Genomic DNA, 24,475 nt, shown 5'->3' with positions numbered 1-24,475 from the left:
CATGGCGTATTGAGGCAAAATATGAGGACACATCTGTATATGTTAGGGATTTTTCCTTTTTTGTTACTTACAACCAGCTGAAGGCAAGCATATTTGTTTAATTGCAAATTAAAAAAATCACTTAATTTTAAGGCTAAAGTATAATGTACTTCTAGGAAGTCTAAACACTTAAGCGCAGGATTTTTTTGTAAATTAAATAGTTATTTCAAATTAAAAATTAAAATTTCTCTTACGTCCTAGAGTATGCTGGTGTCCACATTAGTACCATGGGGTATAGACGGGTCCACCAGGAACCATTGGCACTTTAAGAGTTTGAGAGTGGGCTGGCTCCTCCCTCTATGCCACTCCTATCAGACTCCGTTTAGAAAATGTGCCCGGAGGAGCCGGTTACAGCTAGGGGAGCTCTCCTGAGATTTCCTGGTAAAGTTTTTTATTTTATTTTTTTAGAGTTTTTTATTTTACAGGGAGGCTGCTGGCAACAGCCTCCCTGCAGCGAGGGGGGGGGGGGACAGTGTCTGCCCTGGGGGTCTTGAGCCACTGTCTGCCCTGGGGGTCTGAGCCACTGTCTCCGCTAACTGGACACTGAGCTCCAAAGGGGATAGATCGCTCCCCGCCGCAAACACCCCAGCAGCATGCCGCCACCCCCTTGCAGAGCTGAAGTTTGTGGCGAGTGAGTCACCGACCCCCCCTAGCAAGGGGGGAGCCGGTGTGAAGATGGCGGCTACTACCCTGTACTAACTGCACTCCGGGGGAGGCTCAGCGGTGCTGTGAGGGTCGCCTTGAGCCGGCGCCTTAACCCTACACTGACCAGAAAGCCTGTCGGGGTCTGCTGATCTCAGCCGGCAAAAAATCCTGAGGCCAGTATAATCTTGGAAGAGCGGGAAGACCGTGCCATTAAGGGGCGGAGCTTCTCCTCAGAGCGGACCCAGCAGCATTTAGCGCCATTTTCCTGCCTGCAGACACGCTGCCAGTGGGCGAGCAGTCTCTCCAGAGCAACTCCAGCTATCTGTACGGTACCAGGGGGTTGTAGAAGGGAGGGGAGGCTGTGTAAGACTGTGTCACCTATTAAGGGACACAGTCAGCGCTGGTTAAGGGTCTCCCTATACCTATATGGTGCTGTGTGTGGGTTGGCTCCAATCTCTGTGTTTCTCTGCCATTCTTGGGGGGGGGAAACTTGTCTGCCCTGTACCCTGTGTGTATGTGGGGTGAACAAGCAAACATGTCTAGAGACTCTCTCATATTCTGCAGAGGATTTATCTTCTCAGGAAGATCCCATCCCATGTAATCAGGATTGCACTGTTGTAGCGCAGATCCCAGCTAGAGAAACGGAGTGGTTAACCTCTCTTAGGGGGCCTATTTCTCAGATTTCTGAACGGCTTGCAAGGACTGAGCATGCAACTCAGGTGTTGCAATCCTCTATGGCAGTATGGTCTGATACTGCTCCCTCGGGGCCCCCTGCGGTACATTCTCACAAACGTGCTCTTGCTCAAATTATGCAGGATGACATGGATACCGATTCTGACACAGCAGACGTTGATGGGGATGTGTCGAGGGGGACGGCATCACTTGCTAAGGTGGTTCAGTTGATTATTGAGGCCATGCAGGATGTGTTACATATTTCTGACACACCTCCTGAGCAGGTTGAGGAGGCCTTTTTCACGGACAGTAAGAAAGCCCCTCTCACCTTCCCGGCATCTAAGGAATTAAATGCTATATTTGAAAAAGCCTGGGAAAACCCGGAGAAAAAATTCTATATCCCTAAAAGGGTCCTGGTTGCTTTTCCCTTCCCGGAAGACGATAGAAAAAAAATGGGAGTCTCCACCTATAGTTGACGCCTCTGTCTCCAGGCTGTCAAAACAGGTGGTATTGCCAGTCCCGAGGTCTACCGCGTTGAAGGACCCGGCTGATCGCAAAGTGGATGCTACGCTCAAATCCATATACACGGCTTCAGGGGCTATACTGCGGTCTACTATTGCCTGTGCATGGATTTCTAAAGCTATAGCCAAGTTGTCAGTCGCTCTGCAGGAGGACTTGACTACGATGAATAAAGGTGACGTTGATTTGTTTTTACGTAACATACAGGATTCTGCAGGGTTCCTGGTAGAATCCATGAAGGACCTGGGTTCCATGGCTGCGGGGATCTCCTCCATGTCCGTCTTGGCTCGCAGGGGTCTCTGGCTGCGCCAATGGTCTGCGGAATCAAGGAAAAGTGTGGAGAGCCTACCCTATACAGGTCAGGCTCTGTTTGGGGGAGGCACTGGATGCGTGGATTGCCACGGCTACCGCGGGTAAGTCTCCTTTTCTCTCCTCAGCTGCACCGGCTACAAAGAAGCCTTTTACTCCCAACACGTCACAGTCCTTTCAGCCCGCGAGGCCTAGAAAGAACAAGCCTTCTCACACCTTCTTTAGAGGGGGTCGTGCCAAATCCAAAAAGCCTGCCCCCACAGGTTCCCAGGACCAGAAGCTGGCTTCTGGTACCTCAAAGTCCTCAGCATGACGGTGGACCACACAGACTGGAGGTAGGCCAGGTGGGAGCAAGACTCCGGCATTTCAGCCACGTCTGGGTGTCATCTGGTCTGGACCCCTGGATACAGGATATTGTGTCCAGGGGGTACAGGCTGGAGTTTCAAACTCTCCCACCTCACCGTTTCTTCAAATCAGGCTTGCCAGCTTTGCCGCAGACAGAGCTATTCTTCTGGACGCTATCCGAAAATTGGTAGTGTCCGAGGTCATTGTTCCAGTTCCACCTCATGAGTTGAACAAAGGTTACTATTTGAACCTTTTTGTGGTACCGAAGCTGGATGGTTCGGTAAGGCCAATTCTGAACTTGAAATCTTTGAACCCTTATCTCAGGGACTTCAAATTCAAAATGGAGTCTCTGAGAGCAGTTATCTCAGGACTGTCGGAGGGGGGAGTTCCTGGTGTCCCTGGACATCAAGGATGCGTACCTCCCACATTCTCATTTGGTTGCGGCACCAGGCCTATCTCAGGTTTGCACTGCTAGACGATCACTATCGGTTTCAGGCACTGCCGTTCGGTCTCTCCACGGCACTGGGGGTCTTCACCAAGGTGATGGCAGAGATGATGGTTCTCTGCAAGCCAGGGGGTGAACATAATTCCGTATCTGGATGATCTGCTGATCAAGGCATCGTCCAGAGAGAAGTTGTTAAGATCCATTGCTCTCACGGCACATCTGCTTAAGGAGCACGGTTGGATCCTGAACCTTCCGAAGTCTCATCTGGATCCGACAAGGAGGCTGTCTTTCCTGGGGATGATCCTCGACACAGAGGTGCAGAGGGTGTTTCTATCGGTGGAGAAAGCGTTGGTGATTCAAACAATGGTCCGGAATGTCTTGAAGCCTTCCCGGGTATCGGTTCAACAGTCCATCCGCCTTCTGGGGAAGATGGTTGCCTCCTACGAGGCTCTGCAGTACGGAAGGTTTCATGCTCGATCCTTTCAGCTGGATCTCTTGGACCAGTGGTCGGGATCTCACCTACATATGCACCAGAGGATACGTCTGTCACCGAAAGCCAGGATTTTGCTCCTCTGGTGGCTTCAACTACCACACCTTCTGGAGGGCCAAAGGTTCGGCGTTCAGGACTGGATCCTTCTAACCACAGATGCAAGTCTAAGAGGTTGGGGAGCAGTCGCTCAGGGGGAAACCTTCCAAGGAAGATGGTCAAGTCAAGAATCCCTTCTCCCGATAAACATCCTGGAGTTAAGAACCTTATACAACGGCCTTCTTCAAGCAGCACACCTTCTGCAGGATCGGTCTGTTCAGGTGCAGTCGGACAACATGACCACAGTGGCCTACATAAACCGACAAGGCGGAACGAAGAGCAGGGCTGCAATGTCGGAGGTGAAAAGAATCCTCCTCTGGGCAGAAAGGCACGCGATAGCGATGTCGGCAATCTTCATTCCAGGAGTAGACAACTGGGAAGCGGACTTCCTCAGTACACACGATCTCCATCCAGGAGAGTGGGGCCTCTACCTGGAGGTGTTCGAGGAGGTAACCGGTTGGTGGGGGGTTCCTCACATAGACATGATGGCCTCCCGCCTCAACAAGAAGCTGCGGAGGTACTACTCCAGGTCGAGAGACCCACAGGCAGTGGCGGTGGACGCACTAATAACACCGTCTGTGTTCACGTCAGTGTATGTGTTCCCTCCACTTCCTCTAATTCCAAAAGTTCTACAACTTATAAAAAGAACAAAGGTTCTGGCAATCCTCATTGCTCCGGACTGGCCAAGGAGGGCTTGGTACGCGGATCTGCTGGATCTACTGTTGGAAGATCCAAGGCCCCTACCTCTTCGAGAGTATCTTCTACTGCAGGGGCCGTTTGCGTATCACTTACCACGGCTACGTTTGACGGCATTGCGGTTGAGAGCCAGATCTTAACTCAGAAGGGTATTCCGAGCAAGGTCATTCCTATCCTGATACAGGCTAGGAAGGGGGTAACGTCTAAACATTACTATCGAATTTGGAAAAAATGTGTCTTGGTGTGAATACAAGAAATTTCCTGCGGTGGAGTTTCAACTTGGACGTTTTCTGTTTTTCCTGCAAGCAGGTGTGGATATGGGCCTGAGATTGGGCTCCATCAAGGTCCAGATCTCCGCTTTATCCATTTTCTTCCAAAAACAATTGGCTGTCCTCCCTGAGGTTCAGACCTTTTTGAAAGGGATTCTGCACATCCAGCCTCCCTTTGTGGCGCCAACGGCACCCTGGGATCTTGATGTGGTGTTACAGTTCCTGCAATCGGATAGGTTTGAGCCTCTACAGGAGGCTGAAATCAAATTTCTCACGTGGAAGGCGGTCACTTTGTTGGCCTTAGCTTCTGCTCGACGTGTGTCGGAATTGGGGGCTTTGTCCTGTAAAAGTCCCTTTCTGGTCTTCCATGAAGATAGGGCGGAACTCAGGACTCGTCCACAGTTCCTTCCTTAGGTTGTGACAGGTTTTCATATCAACCAGCCTACTCCTCAATTGCTTCAAAGGCCTTGGATGTTGTGAGGGCTTTGAAGATTTATGTGAAGAGGACGGCTCGTCATAGAAAATCTGACTCTGTTTGTCCTCTATGATCCCAAGGAAATTGGGTGTCCTGCCTCTAAGCAGTCGATTTCACACTGGATCAGGTTCAACATCTGGCATGCGTATTCTACGGCAGGATTGCCGTGTAAAAGATCTGTTAAGGCCCACTCTACTCGTAAGGTGGGTTTTTCCTGGGCGGCTGCCCGGGGTGTCTCGGCTATACAGCTTTGCTAAGCAGCTACTTCGTCTGGGTCGAACACGTTTGCTAAGTTTTACAAGTTCGATACTTTGGCCTCTGATAACCTCAAGTTTGGTCATGCAGTTTTGCAGGAGCCTCCGCGCTCTCCCTCTCGTTCTGGGAGCTTTGGTACATCCCCATGGTACTAATATGGACCCCAGCATCCTCTAGGACGTAAGAGAAAATAGGATTTTGGTTAACTCCTGGTAAATCCTTTTCTCGTAGTCCGTAGAGGATGCTGGGCATCTGCCCAGCGCTTTATTTTCCTGCAGTGGTTATTTAGTTCAGTACTGCCTGGTTTCTAGGTAAGTTCTGTGGTTTTTACTGTTTCAGTACTTTTTCAGCTGTTTATCCGGCGTGTTGACCGGATTTGCATTGTGTTGTGAGCTGGTATGAATCTCGCCACTATCTGTGTATAATCCTTCTCTCGAAATATGTTGTCTCCTCGGGCACGGTTTCTAGACTGAGTCTTGTTGGAGGGGCATAGAAGGAGGAGCCAGCCCATACTGTTAAACTCTTAAAGTGTCAATGGCTCCTGGTGGACCCGTCTATACCCCATGGTACTGATATGGACCCCAGCATCCTATACGGACTACGAGAAAAGGATTTACCGGTAGGTAACCAAAATCCTATTTTGTGCAAACTAGTAAAAAAGCTTGTCTGGATGTTCTCTTAATTTGCCATTCCCAATAGGTACAATCAATAACCAAATCAAATAAACGACGTGTAGAAGATTTACAAACGAAGTATAGAAAATGGAGTTCTTTTAATGTTTTTAAATAAGTGGTACAGCTGATGCAGACTACCTGAAGAACCTGTTCTGCAGCCCCTTTATTTCAAGCTGAACATACTGTGCAGTATCCTTCTTTGCCTGTGCCAACTGCCAAGTACTGAGAAGAGATCTCTAACCTGGTTCTGCATCAGTCACCTGGCTCAGGTGTACGCTGCTCTTGGATGAGTACCTTGGCATGTCAAGGTCATTTCTTTCAAGTCCATGGTGGCGCCAGAATTCCTGAGTTCATTCAATGCTTAGTTGTGTCAAATGTCTGTTGCTTCGCTTTTATCCAGCCAAGATATGTTGGCTAGAGAAAGGAGCTGTTGAATAAGTCCGATTGGTTTTCCTGCTGATAGTTCAATACAGTATATTGTAATACAGTATTTTCTCTATCGTCCTAGTGGATGCTGGGGTTCCTGAAAGGACCATGGGGAATAGCGGCTCCGCAGGAGACAGGGCACAAAAAGTAAAGCTTTTCCGATCAGGTGGTGTGCACTGGCTCCTCCCCCTATGACCCTCCTCCAGACTCCAGTTAGATTTTTGTGCCCGGCCGAGAAGGGTGCAATCTAGGTGGCTCTCCTAAAGAGCTGCTTAGAGAAAGTTTAGCTAGGTTTTTTATGTTACAGTGATTCCTGCTGGCAACAGGATCACTGCAGCGAGGGACTGAGGGGAGAAGGAGTCAACTCACCTGCGTGCAGGATGGATTGGCTTCTTGGCTACTGGACATCAAGCTCCAGAGGGACGATCACAGGTACAGCCTGGATGGTCACCGGAGCCGCGCCGCCGGCCCCCTTGCAGATGCTGAAGACAGAAGAGGTCCAGAATCGGCGGCTGAAGACTCCTGCAGTCTTCTAAAGGTAGCGCACAGCACTGCAGCTGTGCGCCATTTTCCTCTCAGCACACTTCACACGGCAGTCACTGAGGGTGCAGGGCGCTGGGAGGGGGGCGCCCTGGGAGGCAAAATAGTACCTATAAAGGCTAAAAATACCTCACATATAGCCCTAGAGGCTATATGGAGATATTTAACCCCTGCCTGATTTCTCAAAATAGCGGGAGACGAGCCCGCCGGAAAAGGGGCGGGGCCTATCTCCTCAGCACACGGCGCCATTTCCTCTCACAGCTCCGCTGGTCAGGACGGCTCCCAGGTCTCTCCCCTGCACTGCACTACAGAAACAGGGTAAAACAGAGAGGGGGGGCAAATTTATGGCGATATTTTTATATAACAAAGCAGCTATAGGGGAGCACTTATTATAAGGCTATCCCTGATATATATATAGCGCTTTTGGTGTGTGCTGGCAAACTCTCCCTCTGTCTCCCCAAAGGGCTAGTGGGTCCTGTCTTCATTAGGAGCATTCCCTGTGTGTCTGCTGTGTGTCGGTACGTGTGTGTCGACATGTATGAGGACGATATTGGTGTGGAGGCGGAGCAATTGCCAAATATGGGGATGTCACCTCCTAGGGGGTCGACACCAGAATGGATGCCTTTATTTATGGAACTACGGGATAGTGTCAACACGCTAAAGCAGTCGTTTGACGACATGAGACGGCCGGACAATCAATTAGTGCCTGTCCAGGCGACTCAAACACCGTCAGGGGCTGTGAAACGCCCTTTGCCTCAGTCGGTCGACACAGACCCAGACACAGGCGATGACTCCAGTGGTGACGGTGACGAATCAACCGTATTTTCCAGTAGGGCCACACGTTATATGATTTTGGCAATGAAGGAGGCGTTACATTTAGCTGATACTACAGGTACCACTAAACAGGGTATTATGTGGGGTATGAAAAAACTACCTATAGTTTTTCCTGAATCAGAAGAACTAAATGACGTGTGTAATGAAGCGTGGGTTGCCCCTGATAAAAAGCTGATAATTTCAAAGAAATTATTGGCATTATACCCTTTCCCGCCAGAGGTTAGGGAGCGCTGGGAAACACCTCCTAGGGTGGACAAGGCGCTAACACGCTTATCTAAACAAGTGGCGTTACCCTCTCCTGAGACGGCCGCACTTAAAGATCCATCAGATAGGAGGATGGAAAATATCCAAAAAAGTATATACACACATGCAGGTGTTATACTACGACCAGCTGTAGCAACTGCCTGGATGGGCAGTGCGGGGGTAGTTTGGTCAGAATCCCTGATTGAAAATATTGATACCCTGGACAGGGACAATATTTTACTGTCGTTAGAACAAATAAAGGATGCATTTCTTTATATGCGTGATGCACAGAGGGATATATGCACACTGGCATCACGGGTAAGTGCTATGTCCATTTCGGCCAGAAGAGCTTTATGGACGCGACAGTGGACAGGCGATGCGGATTCAAAACGGCATATGGAAGTTTTGCCGTATAAGGGGGAGGAGTTATTTGGAGTCGGTCTATCAGATTTGGTGGCCACGGCTACAGCCGGGAAATCCACCTTTCTACCTCAAGTCACTCCCCAACAGAAAAAGGCACCGACTTTTCAACCGCAGCCCTTTCGTTCCTTTAAAAATAAGAGAGCAAAGGGCTATTCATATTTGCCACGAGGCAAAGGTCGAGGGAAGAGACAGCAACACGCAGCTCCTTCCCAGGATCAGAAGCCCTCCCCGGCTTCTACAAAAGCCTCAGCATGACGCTGGGGCTTCTCAAGCGGACTCGGGGACGGTGGGCGGTCGTCTCAAAAATTACAGCGCGCAGTGGGCTCACTCGCAAGTAGATCCCTGGATCCTGCAGATAATATCTCAGGGATACAGGTTGGAATTAGAGACAGATCCACCTCGCCGTTTCCTGAGGTCTGCTTTACCAACGTCCCCCTCCGAAAGGGAGACGGTGTTGGAAGCCATTCACAAGCTGTACTCTCAGCAGGTGATAGTCAAGGTACCTCTTCTGCAACAAGGGAAGGGGTATTATTCCACTCTTTTTGTGGTACCGAAGCCGGATGGCTCGGTAAGGCCTATTCTAAATCTGAAGTCCTTGAACCTGTACATAAAGAAGTTCAAGTTCAAAATGGAGTCACTCAGAGCAGTGATAGCGAACCTGGAAGAGGGGGACTTTATGGTATCCTTGGACATCAAGGATGCGTATCTCCACGTTCCAATTTACCCCTCACACCAGGGGTACCTCAGGTTCGTTGTACAAAACTGTCACTATCAGTTTCAGACGCTGCCGTTCGGATTGTCCACGGCACCTCGGATCTTTACAAAGGTAATGGCCGAGATGATGATTCTTCTTCGAAGAAAAGGCGTATTAATTATCCCATACTTGGACGATCTCCTAATAAGGGCGAGGTCCAGAGAACAGCTAGAGATGGGATTAGCACTGTCTCAAGAAGTGCTAAAACAGCACGGGTGGATTCTGAATATTCCAAAATCCCAGTTAATGCCGACAACTCGTCTGCTGTTCCTAGGGATGATTCTGGACACGGTTCAGAAAAAGGTTTTTCTCCCGGAGGAAAAAGCCAAGGAGTTATCCGAGCTTGTCAGGAACCTCCTAAAACCAGGAAAGGTGTCTGTACATCAATGCACAAGAGTCCTGGGAAAAATGGTGGCTTCTTACGAAGCGATTCCATTCGGCAGATTCCACGCAAGAATTTTCCAAAGGGATCTGTTGGACAAATGGTCAGGGTCGCATCTTCAGATGCACCTACGGATAACCCTGTCTCCAAGGACAAGGGTGTCTCTTCTGTGGTGGTTGCAGAGTGCTCATCTATTGGAGGGCCGCAGATTCGGAATACAGGATTGGATCCTGGTGACCACGGACGCCAGCCTGAGAGGCTGGGGAGCAGTCACACAAGGAAGAAACTTCCAGGGAGTATGGACGAGCCTGGAAACGTCTCTTCACATAAACATTCTGGAACTAAGAGCAATATACAATGCTCTAAACCAGGCAGAACCTCTGCTTCAGGGAAAACCGGTATTGATCCAGTCGGACAACATCACGGCAGTCGCCCATGTGAACAGACAGGGCGGCACAAGAAGCAGGAGGGCAATGGCAGAAGCTGCAAGGATTCTTCGCTGGGCAGAGAATCATGTGATAGCACTGTCAGCAGTGTTCATCCCGGGAGTGGACAACTGGGAAGCAGACTTCCTCAGCAGACACGATCTTCACCCGGGAGAGTGGGGACTTCATCCAGAAGTCTTCCACATGCTGGTAACCCGTTGGGAAAGACCAATGGTGGACATGATGGCGTCTCGCCTCAACAAAAAACTGGACAGGTATTGCGCCAGGTCAAGAGATCCGCAGGCAATAGCTGTGGACGCGCTGGTAACGCCTTGGGTGTACCAGTCGGTGTATGTGTTTCCTCCTCTGCCTCTCATACCAAAAGTATTGAGAATTATACGGCAAAGAGGCGTAAGAACGATACTAGTGGTTCCGGATTGGCCAAGGAGGACTTGGTACCCGGAACTTCAAGAGATGATCACGGAAGATCCGTGGCCTCTACCTCTAAGGAGGGACTTGCTTCAGCAGGGTCCCTGTCTGTTTCAAGAATTACCGCGGCTGCGTTTGACGGCATGGCGGTTGAACGCCGGATCCTAAAGGAAAGAGGCATGCCGGAAGAAGTCATTCCTACTTTGATTAAAGCAAGGAAGGAAGTAACCGTGCAACATTATCACCGAATTTGGCGAAAATATGTTGCGTGGTGCGAAGATCGGAGTGCTCCGACGGAGGAATTTCAACTGGGTCGATTCCTACATTCCCTGCAATCAGGATTGTCAATGGGTCTCAAATTGGGATCTATTAAGGTTCAAATTTCGGCCCTGTCGATTTTCTTTCAAAAAGAATTGGCTTCAGTCCCTGAAGTCCAGACCTTTGTTAAGGGAGTGCTGCATATTCAGCCTCCTGTGGTGCCTCCAGTGGCACCGTGGGATCTAAATGTGGTTTTGGACTTCCTAAAATCTCATTGGTTTGAACCACTAAAAAAGGTGGATTTGAAATATCTCACATGGAAAGTGACCATGCTTCTAGCCCTGGCTTCTGCCAGGAGAGTGTCAGAATTGGCAGCTTTATCTTACAAAAGCCCATATCTGATTTTCCATTCGGACAGGGCAGAACTGCGGACTCGTCCGCATTTTCTCCCTAAGGTGGTGTCAGCATTTCATCTGAACCAGCCTATTGTAGTGCCTGCGGCTACAAGTGACTTGGAGGACTCCAAGTTACTGGACGTTGTCAGAGCATTAAAAATATATATTGCAAGGACAGCTGGAGTCAGAAAATCTGACTCGTTGTTTATATTGTATGCACCCAACAAGATGGGTGCTCCTGCGTCTAAGCAGACGATTGCTCGTTGGATCTGTAGCACAATCCAACTTGCACATTCTGTGGCAGGCTTGCCACAGCCTAAATCTGTAAAGGCCCACTCCACAAGGAAGGTGGGCTCATCTTGGGCGGCTGCCCGAGGGGTCTCGGCATTACAACTTTGCCGAGCAGCTACGTGGTCAGGGGAGAACACGTTTGTAAAATTTTACAAATTTGATACTCTGGCTAAGGAGGACCTGGAGTTCTCTCATTCGGTGCTGCAGAGTCATCCGCACTCTCCCGCCCGTTTGGGAGCTTTGGTATAATCCCCATGGTCCTTTCAGGAACCCCAGCATCCACTAGGACGATAGAGAAAATAAGATTTTACTTACCGATAAATCTATTTCTCGGAGTCCGTAGTGGATGCTGGGCGCCCATCCCAAGTGCGGATTATCTGCATAAGTTGTACATAGTTATTGTTAACTAATTCGGGTTATTGTTAAAGGAAGCCATCTTTCAGAGGCTCCGCTGTTATCATACTGTTAACTGGGTTTAGATCACAAGTTGTACGGTGTGATTGGTGTGGCTGGTATGAGTCTTACCCGGGATTCAAAATCCTCCCTTATTGTGTACGCTCGTCCGGGCACAGTACCTAACTGGAGTCTGGAGGAGGGTCATAGGGGGAGGAGCCAGTGCACACCACCTGATCGGAAAAGCTTTACTTTTTGTGCCCTGTCTCCTGCGGAGCCGCTATTCCCCATGGTCCTTTCAGGAACCCCAGCATCCACTACGGACTCCGAGAAATAGATTTATCGGTAAGTAAAATCTTATTTTAGCAGTTCAGCAGTTTAATGCCCTTTGCGACAGATATACTGTAGGATCCATTCACTATTATTTGATTTATGTCTTGTACATGATATTTATTTGCAGTAAACTACTGTTTGATAAGGACCTAAATTGAAATTTGTACTTGAAGTCTTCTAACTTTACAATATGTTTCTCTTTCATCCACTAGGGGACACTGGAGTCCTATACAGTAGGGGGTGTGAAGCTTGCAACCGGAGGTGTGGTATAATCTAAAATTAGCATTGTCTGCACAGCCGGTTCCTCCCCCTTCACAGCCCTCCTCCCTCAGTTTGGAAAATTGTGCCAAGGAGGTACAAGGCACAGAGGGGAGCTCTTGTTCCCATGAAGATTTATTTGTTTTTATTTATTTTTTCTCTTTTATACTGACCCAATCCCTCCTAACTAAAGGGAGGGTGCAGGTTTTAAACGTAAAGATGTTAAATGCCCGATCCCACCTAAATGAAAGGGGGTGCAGGCTTTACCAGGCGAAAAGGCTGCGTCCCCCTAATAAAAGGGGGACAAAGTTCAGGATTGGAGACAATGATTCCTGCTGAAGGGATCTGCATCTCTTTAAAAGCACCAACCGTGAGTACTGGTTGTTTTAAAATGGCCCCGCAGGAGTTGAAGTAGCATTAGGTTTTTTTTTTCTTTATTATTTCTTTATTTAATTTCCCTAGGGGGCTTTATTAGATCCTCATTGTGTAGAGGACTGATCCCCTGTGATGTGGATAGAAAGATTAGCTCCAAACAGCGGCGTCCAGGCAGCGGTCGCAGTGTGAGGCGGGCCGGGATCCATTCAGCAGCGCAGCCCTCCCTGTCAGTCCAGACAGAGAGAGGCGCCGCTACGGGACCCGATGAGAGCAGTCCCGGCGCGCTGGCCAGCAGGAGATCGTAACCGCGCGCCTGAGCAGACTCAGCCGCCGGAGGAGGGGAGAGACAGAGAGACGCTGTAGTGAGAAGCGGCTGAGGTGATTCCCTCAGCCGCGGGACGGGGCTCCATAGCGCGCAGACAGGGCGGCCACTACGGCAAGTAAGGCTCCTTTCTGCATTGAGGGACAAAAAGAGTGTAGACAGGGGGGGCTCACCGGAGGTAGTTCCCCCTCATAAATGAAGTGTCCAGAATTTTTAATTGGCGGCCATCTTAAAATTCAGATGCAGGCGCCAGAAAAACTGTGGAGCATGGAGTGAAACTCTCTCCTGTTATACATTAATAGTAAGACAGCGCCCTCTACTGGTGAAATGTTATAATGCGGATCCTGAAATATAAATAGGATTATGATTTATTTTCAAAGGTACTGTATTACAAAGAGCCTACAGAAAATACTAAAAGGCAAGTGAAGCCAACTCTAACACCGTAGCTGACTTACAGTTGGGTGTGTGGCGGTTACAAGTCGGCTGGTGTAAAGACAAAAGAAATAAATCTTTTGTTTCTGCATCTATCACAGTTTTTCTCTACCTAGTTTAAAGGGTGAAAGCGCTGCGACACAGTCTGGTAAGGGGTTTTAGTCAACATGTCTAATACACCAACCAAGACCTCCAAAAAACCCATTCGGTTTGCATGTAACGAAAAGAGCACGCGAATGGCAGCTCCAGGGTGTGCGATTCCTGCTTCGACAAGGAAGCTCCACCTGGGATCAGTGCTCCATCTAGGTCAGGGAAAGATAACCCTGCAGATGGAATCTCCAATGAGATGAGGAATCCCACACGCAACAATTAGGGCTGTGGGATTCTCAAAAACGATGGAAGAATTTCTCATCAGGTTAACGCCTACCGCACAAGCAGTAACCAAGGTGTGCAGGGCGGTTTAAGGGCCTCTTCCTCTTGTACCGTAAGCAGGAGTGGAAGAGGGTCTTCTCATTGATACAAAGCAAGGTGAGTTAATTGAATTTCTCTATCGTCCTAAGTGGATGCTGGGGTTCCTGAAAGGACCATGGGGGATAGCGGCTCCGCAGGAGACAGGGCACAAAAAAGTAAAGCTTTACTAGGTCAGGTGGTGTGCACTGGCTCCTCCCCCTATGACCCTCCTCCAGACTCCAGTTAGATTTTGTGCCCGAACGAGAAGGGTGCAATCTAGGTGGCTCTCCTAAAGAGCTGCTTAGAGAAAGTTTAGTTTAGGTTTTTTTCTTTACAGTGAGTCCTGCTGGCAACAGGATCACTGCAACGTGGGACTTAGGGGGAAAGTAGTAAACTCACCTGCATGCAGAGTGGATTTGCTGCTTGGCTACTGGACACCATTAGCTCCAGAGGGATCGAACACAGGCCCAGCCGTGGAGTCCGGTCCCGGAGCCGCGCCGCCGACCCCCTTGCAGATGCTGAAGCGTGAAGAGGTCCGGAAACCGGCGGCTGAAGACTCCTCAGTCTTCATAAGGTAGCGCACAGCACTGCAGCTGTGCGCCATTTTCCTCTCAGCACACTTCACTGGGCAGTCACTGAGGGTGCAGAGCGCTGGGGGGGGGCGCTCTGAGAGGCAAATATAAACCTTATACAAGGCTAAAAATACCTCACATATAGCCCATAGGGGCTATATGGAGATATTTAACCCCTGCCTGACTGGAAAAATAGCGGGAGAAGAACCCGCCGAAAAAGGGGCGGGGCCTATCTCCTCAGCACACGGCGCCATTTTCTGTCACAGCTCCGCTGGTCAGAACGGCTCCCAGGTCTCTCCCCTGCACTGCACTACAGAAACAGGGTAAAACAGAGAGGGGGGGCACATTAATGGCTATATATATATATATTAAAGCAGCTATAAGGGAGCACTTAATATAAGGATATCCCTTGTATATATAGCGCTTTGTGGTGTGTGCTGGCAGACTCTCCCTCTGTCTCCCCAAAAGGGCTAGTGGGTCCTGTCTTCATTAGAGCATTCCCTGTGAGTTTGCGGTGTGTGTCGGTACGTGGTGTCGACATGTATGAGGACGATATTGGTGTGGAGGCGGAGCAATTGCCAAATATGCAGATGTCACCCCCCAGGGGGTCGACACCAGAATGGATGCCTTTATTTGTGGAATTACGTGATGGTTTATCTTCCCTTAAACAGTCAGTTGAGGACATGAGGCGGCCGGACAATCAATTAATGCCTGTCCAGGCGCCTCAAACACCGTCAGGGGCTGTAAAACGCCCTTTGCCTCAGTCGGTCGACACAGACCCAGACACGGGCACTGATTCCAGTGACGACGGTAGAAATTCAAACGTATTTTCCAGTAGGGCCACACGTTATATGATTTTGGCAATGAAGGAGACGTTACATTTAGCTGATACTACAGATACCGTAAAACAGGGTATTATGTATGGTGTGAAAAAACTACAAACAGTTTTTCCTGAATCAGAAGAATTAAATGACGTGTGTGATGAAGCGTGGGTTGCTCCTGATAAAAAGTTGATAATTTCAAAAAAGTTATTGGCATTATACCCTTTCCCGCCAGAGGTTAGGGAGCGCTGGGAAACACCTCCTAGGGTGGACAAGGCGCTAACACGCTTATCTAAACAAGTGGCGTTACACTCTCCTGAGACGGCCGCACTTAAGGATCCATCAGATAGAAAGATGGAAGTTATTCAAAAGAATATATACACACATGCAGGTGTTATACTACGACCAGCTATAGCAACTGCCTGGATGTGCAGTGCTGGAGTAGTTTGGTCAGAATCCCTGATTGAAAATATTGATACCCTAGATAGGGACAATGTTTTACTGTCGTTAGAACAAATAAAGGATGCATTTATCTATATGCGTGATGCACAGAGGGATATTTGCACACTGGCATCTCGGGTGAGTGCTATGTCCATTTCAGCCAGAAGAGCCTTATGGACACGACAGTGGACAGGCGATGCGGATTCAAAACGTCACATGGAGGTTTTGCCGTATAAAGGGGAGGAGTTATTTGGAGTTGGTCTATCAGACTTGGTGGCCACGGCTACTGCCGGGAAATCCACTTTTTTACCTCAAGTCACTCCCCAACAGAGAAAGGCACCGACCTTTCAACCGCAGCCTTTTCGCTCCTACAAAAATAAGAGAGCAAAGGGCTTGTCGTACCTGCCACGAGGCAGAGGAAGAGGGAAGAGACACCAACAGGCAGCTCCTTCCCAGGAACAGAAGCCCTCCCCGGCTCCTGCAAAAACCTCAGCATGACGCTGGGGCCTCTCAAGCGGACTCGGGGACAGTGGGGGGCCGTCTCAAAAATTACAGCGCGCAGTGGGCTCACTCGCAGGTAGACCCCTGGATCCTGCAGATAATATCTCAGGGGTACAGGTTGGAATTAGAGACGGATCCTCCTCATCGTTTCCTGAAGTCTGCCTTACCAACCGTCTCTTCCGAAAGGGAGAGGGTGTTGGAAGCCATTCACAAGCTGTACGCTCAGCAGGTGATAGTCAAAGTACCCCTATTACAACAAGGAAAGGGGTATTATTCCACTCTATTTGTGGTACCGAAGCCGGATGGCTCGGTAAGGCCTATTCTAAATCTGAAGTCCTTGAACCTCTACATAAAAAAGTTCAAGTTCAAGATGGAGTCACTCAGAGCAGTGATAGCGAACCTGGAAGAAGGGGACTTTATGGTATCCTTGGACATCAAGGATGCGTATCTACACGTTCCGATTTACCCCGCACACCAGGGGTACCTCAGGTTCATTGTTCAAAACTGTCACTATCAGTTTCAGACGCTGCCGTTCGGATTGTCCACGGCGCCTCGGGTCTTTACCAAGGTAATGGCCGAGATGATGATTCTTCTTCGAAGAAAAGGCGTATTAGTTATCCCATACTTGGACGATCTCCTAATAAGGGCAAGGTCCAGAGAACAGCTGGAGACAGCTTTAGCACTATCTCAAGAGGTGCTAAGACAACACGGGTGGATTCTGAATATTCCAAAATCCCATTTAATCCCGACAACTCGTCTGCTGTTCCTAGGAATGATTCTGGACACGGTTCAGAAAAAGGTTTTCCTTCCAGAGGAAAAAGCCAAGGAGTTATCCGATCTGGTCAGGAACCTCCTAAAACCAGGAAAAGTGTCAGTACATCAATGCACAAGAGTCCTGGGAAAAATGGTGGCTTCTTACGAAGCAATTCCATTCGGCAGATTCCATGCAAGAATATTCCAAAGGGATCTGTTGGACAAATGGTCAGGGTCGCATCTGCAGATGCACCTGCGAATAACCCTGTCACCAAAGACAAGGGTGTCACTTCTGTGGTGGTTGCAGAAGGCTCACCTATTAGAAGGCCGCAGATTCGGCATTCAGGATTGGATCCTGGTGACCACGGACGCCAGCCTGAGAGGCTGGGGAGCAGTCACACAAGGAAGAAACTTCCAGGGAGTATGGACGAGTCTGGAAAAGTCTCTTCACATAAACATTCTGGAACTAAGAGCAATCTACAATGCTCTAAGCCAGGCGGAACTTCTCCTGCAAGGAAAGCCGGTGTTGATTCAGTCGGACAACATCACGGCGGTCGCCCATGTAAACAGGCAGGGCGGCACAAGAAGCAGGAGTGCAATGGCAGAAGCTGCCAAGATTCTTCGCTGGGCGGAGAATCACGTGATAGCACTGTCAGCAGTGTTCATCCCGGGCGTGGACAACTGGGAAGCAGACTTCCTCAGCAGACACGATCTTCATCCGGGAGAGTGGGGTCTACATCCAGAAGTCTTCAACATGTTAATAGACCGTTGGGAAAGACCAATTGTAGACATGATGGCGTCTCGCCTCAACAAGAAACTGGACAAATATTGCGCCAGGTCAAGAGATCCACAGGCAATAGCTGTGGACGCACTGGTAACTCCTTGGGTGTACCAGTCAGTGTATGTGTTTCCTCCTCTGCCGCTCATACCAAAGGTATTGAAGATCATACGGCAAAGAAGAGTAAGAACAATACTAGTGGTTCCGGATTGGCCGAGAAGGACTTGGTATCCGGAACTTCAAGAGATGCTCACGGACGAACCGTGGCCTCTACCTCTGAGAAGGGACCTGCTACAGCAGGGTCCCTGTCTTTTTCAAGACTTACCGCGGCTGCGTTTGACGGCATGGCGGTTGAACGCCAGATCCTAAAAGGGAAAGGCATTCCAGAAGAAGTCATTCCTACCTTGATTAAGGCACGGAAGGAAGTCACCGTGAAACATTATCACCGCATTTGGCGAAAATATGTAGCGTGGTGCGAGGATCGGAGGGTTCCGACGGAGGAATTCCAACTGGGTCGTTTCCTACATTTCCTGCAATCAGGATTATCTATGGGTCTCAAATTGGGATCCATTAAGGTTCAAATTTCGGCCCTGTCAATATTCTTCCAAAAAGAATTGGCCTCTGTCCCTGAGGTCCAGACTTTTGTCAAGGGAGTACTGCATATACAGCCTCCTGTGGTGCCTCCGGTGGCACCGTGGGATCTAAATGTAGTTTTAGATTTCCTCAAATCCCATTGGTTTGAACCATTGAAAAAGGTGGATTTGAAATATCTCACATTGAAAGTGACTATGTTACTAGCCCTGGCCTCTGCCAGGAGAGTATCTGAATTGGCGGCTTTATCTTATAAAAGTCCTTATCTAATCTTCCATTCGGATAGGGCAGAACTGCGGACTCGTCCGCATTTTCTCCCTAAAGTGGTATCAGCATTTCATCTGAACCAACCTATTGTGGTGCCTGCGGCCACTAGCGACTTGGAGGACTCCAAGTTGTTGGACGTTGTCAGAGCCTTAAAAATATACATTGCAAGGACGGCTGGAGTCAGAAAATCTGACTCGCTGTTTATATTGTATGCACCCAACAAGTTGGGCGCACCTGCTTCTAAGCAGTCGATTGCTCGTTGGATTTGTAACACAATTCAACTTGCACATTCTGTGGCAGGCCTGCCACAGCCTAAAACTGTAAAAGCCCACTCCACAAGGAAGGTGGGCTCATCTTGGGCGGCTGCCCGAGGGGTCTCGGCATTACAACTCTGCCGAGCAGCTACGTGGTCGGGGGAGAACACGTTTGTAAAATTTTACAAATTTGATACCCTGGCAAAGGAGGACCTGGAGTTCTCTCATTCGGTGCTGCAGAGTCATCCGCACTCTCCCGCCCGTTTGGGAGCTTTGGTATAATCCCCATGGTCCTTTCAGGAACCCCAGCATCCACTTAGGACGATAGAGAAAATAAGAATTTACTTACCGATAATTCTATTTCTCGGAGTCCGTAGTGGATGCTGGGCGCCCATCCCAAGTGCGGATTATCTGCAATACTTGTACATAGTTATTGTTAACTAATTCGGGTTATTGTTAAGGAGCCATCTTTAAGAGGCCCTTTCTGTTGTCATACTGTTAACTGGGTTTAGATCACAAGTTGTACGGTGTGATTGGTGTGGCTGGTATGAGTCTTACCCGGGATTCAAAATGCCTCCCTTATTGTGTATGCTCGTCCGGGCACAGTACCTAACTGGAGTCTGGAGGAGGGTCATAGGGGGAGGAGCCAGTGCACACCACCTGACCTAGTAAAGCTTTACTTTTTTGTGCCCTGTCTCCTGCGGAGCCGCTATCCCCCATGGTCCTTTCAGGAACCCCAGCATCCACTACGGACTCCGAGAAATAGAATTATCGGTAAGTAAATTCTTATTTTAATCTATACGCCGATTTTCCAAAAGAGGACACTGCAATCTCAGGTCTTGATTTTTTAATCGAAACAGTGACGGAGATCCTACATGGTAAGGTAGAATAAGTAAAGGAGCCAGAAGATTCAAATGGCTCGAATCCCAAAAGCCGCGTTCAGCAGCGTTTCCCATTCCTAAATCCCTCCAATCTCAGATGGAGGAGGCTTGGAAGCAACCTGACCATCTCTTTAAATTTTCCCAACAGGGTTTCCAGTAACTTATCCCCTACTTAAGGGTGTAATGGATAAGTGGGAGACTCCGCCGGTAGTGGATGTTTTCCTAGGACGGTTGCCGAAAAGGACAATCTTACCATTACCTAATGTAACGACTTTAAGAGGTTGACACAGCTTTAAAGTCAATTTTTGTAGCAGGTGCAGCACAGAAACCTACGGTTGTCTGCGCTTCGGTTAACAAGACCATGGGAGCATGGTCTGGACGTATAGTACAGGCTATTGAGGGGGAAAATGGCTTGGAAGAAATTATCCAACGGGTGGAGCATATTCAAGATATTCGCAGGATAGCATCGCGCATCTCTGCATCAGCCATATCGACTAGACGGACAGAGAATGGCGTGCAGACTCTGGCACCAAGGGGCGGTAGAATCCTTTCCCTTGGAGGGTGAGATGCTTTTCGGTTCAGAGTTGAACAAGTGGATTTCGCAAGCTACAGCAGGGACGTCCACTTTTCTGTCTACTCCTTATACCAGAGCCACTCCACAAGTTAGGAGAGGTTATTTGAGACCAGCGTGTAATTCCTTTAGATCGCAGTCCTTGCGAGCCCGAGGAAGAAGTTTCGGTACACAAGTGCGTGGGGGCGGAGGTAGAGGCCGCTCTCAGGCAGCAGCCAGAAAGCGGGATAAAACTGCTGACAAGACCATGGCAGGACCGTCTCCCGGCTCACCTGGGATCCCCCTTGATGGGCGAAAGTCTGGGAGGTTTTCGGGACATTTGGGTCTACACCTCACCAGAACTTTGGATAAACGACCTAATCTCTCTAGGGTACAGACTGGATTTACCACAGAGACTCAGAGTCAGTTTTTTTACAAGGGGATTGCCTCGGTGCCCTCAGAAAGCAAAGGCGTTACTGCCAGCAACTGAAATATTGCTACGGTCAGAGGTCATTATTCCGGTTCCCGCCTCTCAGAGAGGAACGGTTTTCTAATCCAATCTTTTTGTCGTGCCAAGACCAGTCGGGACGGTCAGGCCGATACTCCATTTAAAAGTTTTAAACCGGTTTATAAGGGTCTACATATTCTAGCTGGAATCAATCCAGTCAATCATTGCAGGCTTAGAACATGCATATCTGCATATCCCAATCTGGGCCCCTCACCAGACTTACTTGTGGTTCGCACTGCTGACGGATCACTCCCAATTCAGGGCCTTTGCCGTTCTGTCTCTCATCGGCTCCAAGAATTTTTACCGAAGATCATGGCAGTCATGGTTGCAGAATCGGGACTGTTGAGGGTCACGAGTAGACCTTATCTAGACGACATGCTAATCAAGGCATCCTCTCGAGAACAGTTGATCAGGGATGTTCAGACATCTCATCCATTTCTCATTCAACATGAGTGGATTGTGAATTTCCAAAGATCCAACCTCATGCCAACTCAACGGATTCAGTTCCTCGGTCTCATCTTGGACACGGTACAATTGAGAGTATTCCTACCAGAGAACAAGGTGCAGAACCTACAGAGATTAGTGGCTCAGGTACTGAGCTCACAAACTGTTTTTCTACACCTCTGTGTGTCATTTCTCGGGAAGACGGTGGCATCTTTCGAAGCTCTCCAGTGCGGCAGACTTCATTCCCGACCATTACAGATGGACCTCATTGCTCAGTGAGCATGGTCACACTGGTTTCTACATCGAAGAATCAGACTTCCACCACGCATACGCACCTTCTTACTTTGGTCGTTGCACATGAATCTCGCAACAGGCAAGGGATTCGGCATTTGGGATTAGAGGATCCTGATAACAGATGCCAGTCTCAGAGGTTGGGGTACTGTCTCATAGGAGCATCAGTTTCAGAGCAGATGGAAGCTACTGGAGAGCAGCCTACCCATATACATTTGCGAACTAAGAGCAGTTTACAATGCGCTTTCCTTAACCAAAGACCAAGTCATGGGTCAACAAGGCAGTCGGACAATGTTACGACGACGGCATACATAAATCGTCAAAGAGGAACAAGGAACGGGATGGCGTTAAAGGAAGCCACAAACATCTTGTGGGCAGAAAGGCGAAACATCATCCTCTCGGCAGTGTTCATTCCAGGTGTGGAGAACTGGGAAGCAGATTATCTCAATCTCCAGGACATTCATCCGGGAGAGTGGTGCCTCCATCCACAGATTTTCGACATGGTGGTGAAGAAATGGGGTCTACCTCAAGTCGACCTAATAGCATCTCTGCAATAACAGCTGCCCAGATGTGTGTCCAGGGTAAGTGATCCAGCTGCAGAAGGAGTGAACGCATTAACTCTTCCTTGGTGTTACAGGAAGGTTTACATTTTCCCACTTTTCCAACTCATACCCAGGATTCTGAAAAGGGTTAAACGAGAACGAGTGTGGGCGATTATAATCGCACCAGATTGGCCCCCGCAGGAGTGGTGCTCAGACCTGCGAGGGTTACTAGCGGAAGATCCTTGACGGTTACATCAGAGAGAGAACCTGCTATCTCAGGGACCGTTTCAACACCCAGACCTGGATGGGCTGCGTTTAACGGCGTGGCTGTTGAAACCCGGATCTTAAGGAACAGAGGGACACCAAGAACGGCCATTCATACGATGATTGCCGCTAGGAAACCGGTCAAAGCCATATACTACTACAGGATTTGGAAGAGGTACTTGGACTGGTGTCAAGAACGTGGGTGGAATTCGACGAACTTCCACTTATCCAGGCTTTTACTTTTCCTTCAGGCCGGCCTAGAGTTAGGTCTGCGGCTGGGATCTCTGAAGGTTCAAGTGTCGACTCTTTCCATCCTTTTTTAACAGCGGTTGGCATTCTTGCCAGAGGTTCAACCCTTTTTATAGGGGGTTCTAAGGATAAAGCCCCATTTTCGTCCTCCCACTGCACCATGGGATCTAACTTTGGTGTTAAAACGGAAAAAAAATAAATATTTTTTGAAATCGCCACTGTTTGAGCAGTTAGCGAGAACAGACCTGAAATATCTCTCTTGGAAGGTAACGTTGTTGCTGGCCTTGGCTTCGGCTGGGCGGGTTTCTAAGTTAGGAGCCTTATCGTGTAAGAGTCCTTTGTATTTAATTATTTTTCATGAGGATCGAGCGGAAGTCCGTACTGCGTCTACGATTGACTCTTAGAAGTTGAGAGGGAGATTTTAGCCAGAAAAGGTCTCCCATCCAAGTTTATTTCCACTATGGTCCGGGCCCATAAGGTGGTCACGTCAAAACATTACCACCGTATCTGGAAGAAATATGTTTCGTGGTGTGAGGGTAGAAAATATTCCCCTGCGGAGTTTAAACTGGGCTGTTTTCTGCTCTTCTGCAAGCAGGCGTGGATAAGGGCCTAAGGTTGGGCTCCATCAAAGTTCAGATTTTGTCTCTATCTTCTTCCAGAAACAAATACCGGTACTGCCAAAAGTACAGACATTCCTGAAAGATGCTCTTCACATTCAGCCACCTTTTGTCCCTCCCACGGCTCCGTGGGATGTCAATGTGGTCTTGAAATATCTAACTTGGAAGACCGTTATGTTGCTGGCTTTGGCCTCTGCAAGACTTGTCAGAATTGGGTGCCTCATCCTGTAAGAGCCCGTATTTGATATTTCACCTGGATAGGGCGGAACTCAGGACTCACCCGCAGTTTTTGTCAAAAGTGGTGTCTGCCTTTCACATAAATCAGCCAATAATGGTTCCAGTGTTGGCTGTTACATCAGTTGCTCCAAAGTCCCTAGATGTTGTGAGGAATTAGAAAATTTACATCAAGAGGACGGCTCATCACAGGAAATCCTGACTCGCTTTTTGTCCTTTATGATGCTACCAAAATTGGTCATCCTGCTTCTAAGCAGTCAATTGCTCGTTGGCTCAGGTTGACCATTCAACATGGCTAATCTTCGGCAGCATTGCCGCTGCCGAGTTCTATACAGGCCCACTCCACAAGGTCGGTGGGTTTCTTTCTGGGCGGCTGCCCGGGGTGTGTCTGCCTTACAGTTGTGCCGTGCATCTACTTGGTCTGGTTCGAACATGTTCGTAAAGTTCTATAGGTTCGACACCTTGGCCAGAGATGACCTTCGGTTTGGTCAGGCGGTTTTGGAGGGGTTTCGGCACTCTCCCACCCGTTCTGGGAGCTTTGGGACTTCCCCATGGTACTAATGTCATCCCAGTATCCATTAGAACGTTAGAGAAAATAGGAATTTAATACCTACCGGTAATTCCTTTTCTCGTAGTCCAGAGTGAATACTGTGCGCCCGCCTCAGTGCATCGTGTTCCTGGTTGTAATTGTTCTTGGTTGGGTCTGCTGTTGCTGTCCTGTATTTGGGTAGTGTTGCTATCCTTATTATAGTTAGCGTGGCTATCCTCTGTTCTGGTTAGCGCTGCTATCTTTTATTACTGTTGTGTGCTGGTTCGTTACTTCACCGCTTTCCTTGTATTTCCTTCTCTCATGGTATGTCAGTCTCCTCACGCACAGTTTTCCTAGACTGAGTCTGGTGGAGTGGCATAAAGGGGGGAGCCAGCACACACTAATGACTTCTAAAAGTGCCAGGCTCCAATGGACCTGATATATAGCCCATGGTACTAATGTCATCCCAGTATCCACTATGGACCACGAGAAAAGG

The 24,475-nt window shown here is 48.8% G+C and overlaps 1 protein-coding gene across 4 annotated transcripts in view; it reads left to right on the top strand.

Annotated features, from left to right (window-relative positions):
• Window positions 1-24,475, top strand: part of PUM3 (pumilio RNA binding family member 3) — a 236,768-nt gene that overhangs the window by 114,991 nt on the left and 97,302 nt on the right. The gene's annotated exons all lie outside the window — the stretch shown is intronic.

Source organism: Pseudophryne corroboree, chromosome 1 (genome assembly GCF_028390025.1).
Source record: "Pseudophryne corroboree isolate aPseCor3 chromosome 1, aPseCor3.hap2, whole genome shotgun sequence".
Classification (NCBI taxonomy): domain Eukaryota; kingdom Metazoa; phylum Chordata; class Amphibia; order Anura; family Myobatrachidae; genus Pseudophryne; species Pseudophryne corroboree.
This window is presented reverse-complemented; position numbering and strand designations above follow the sequence as displayed.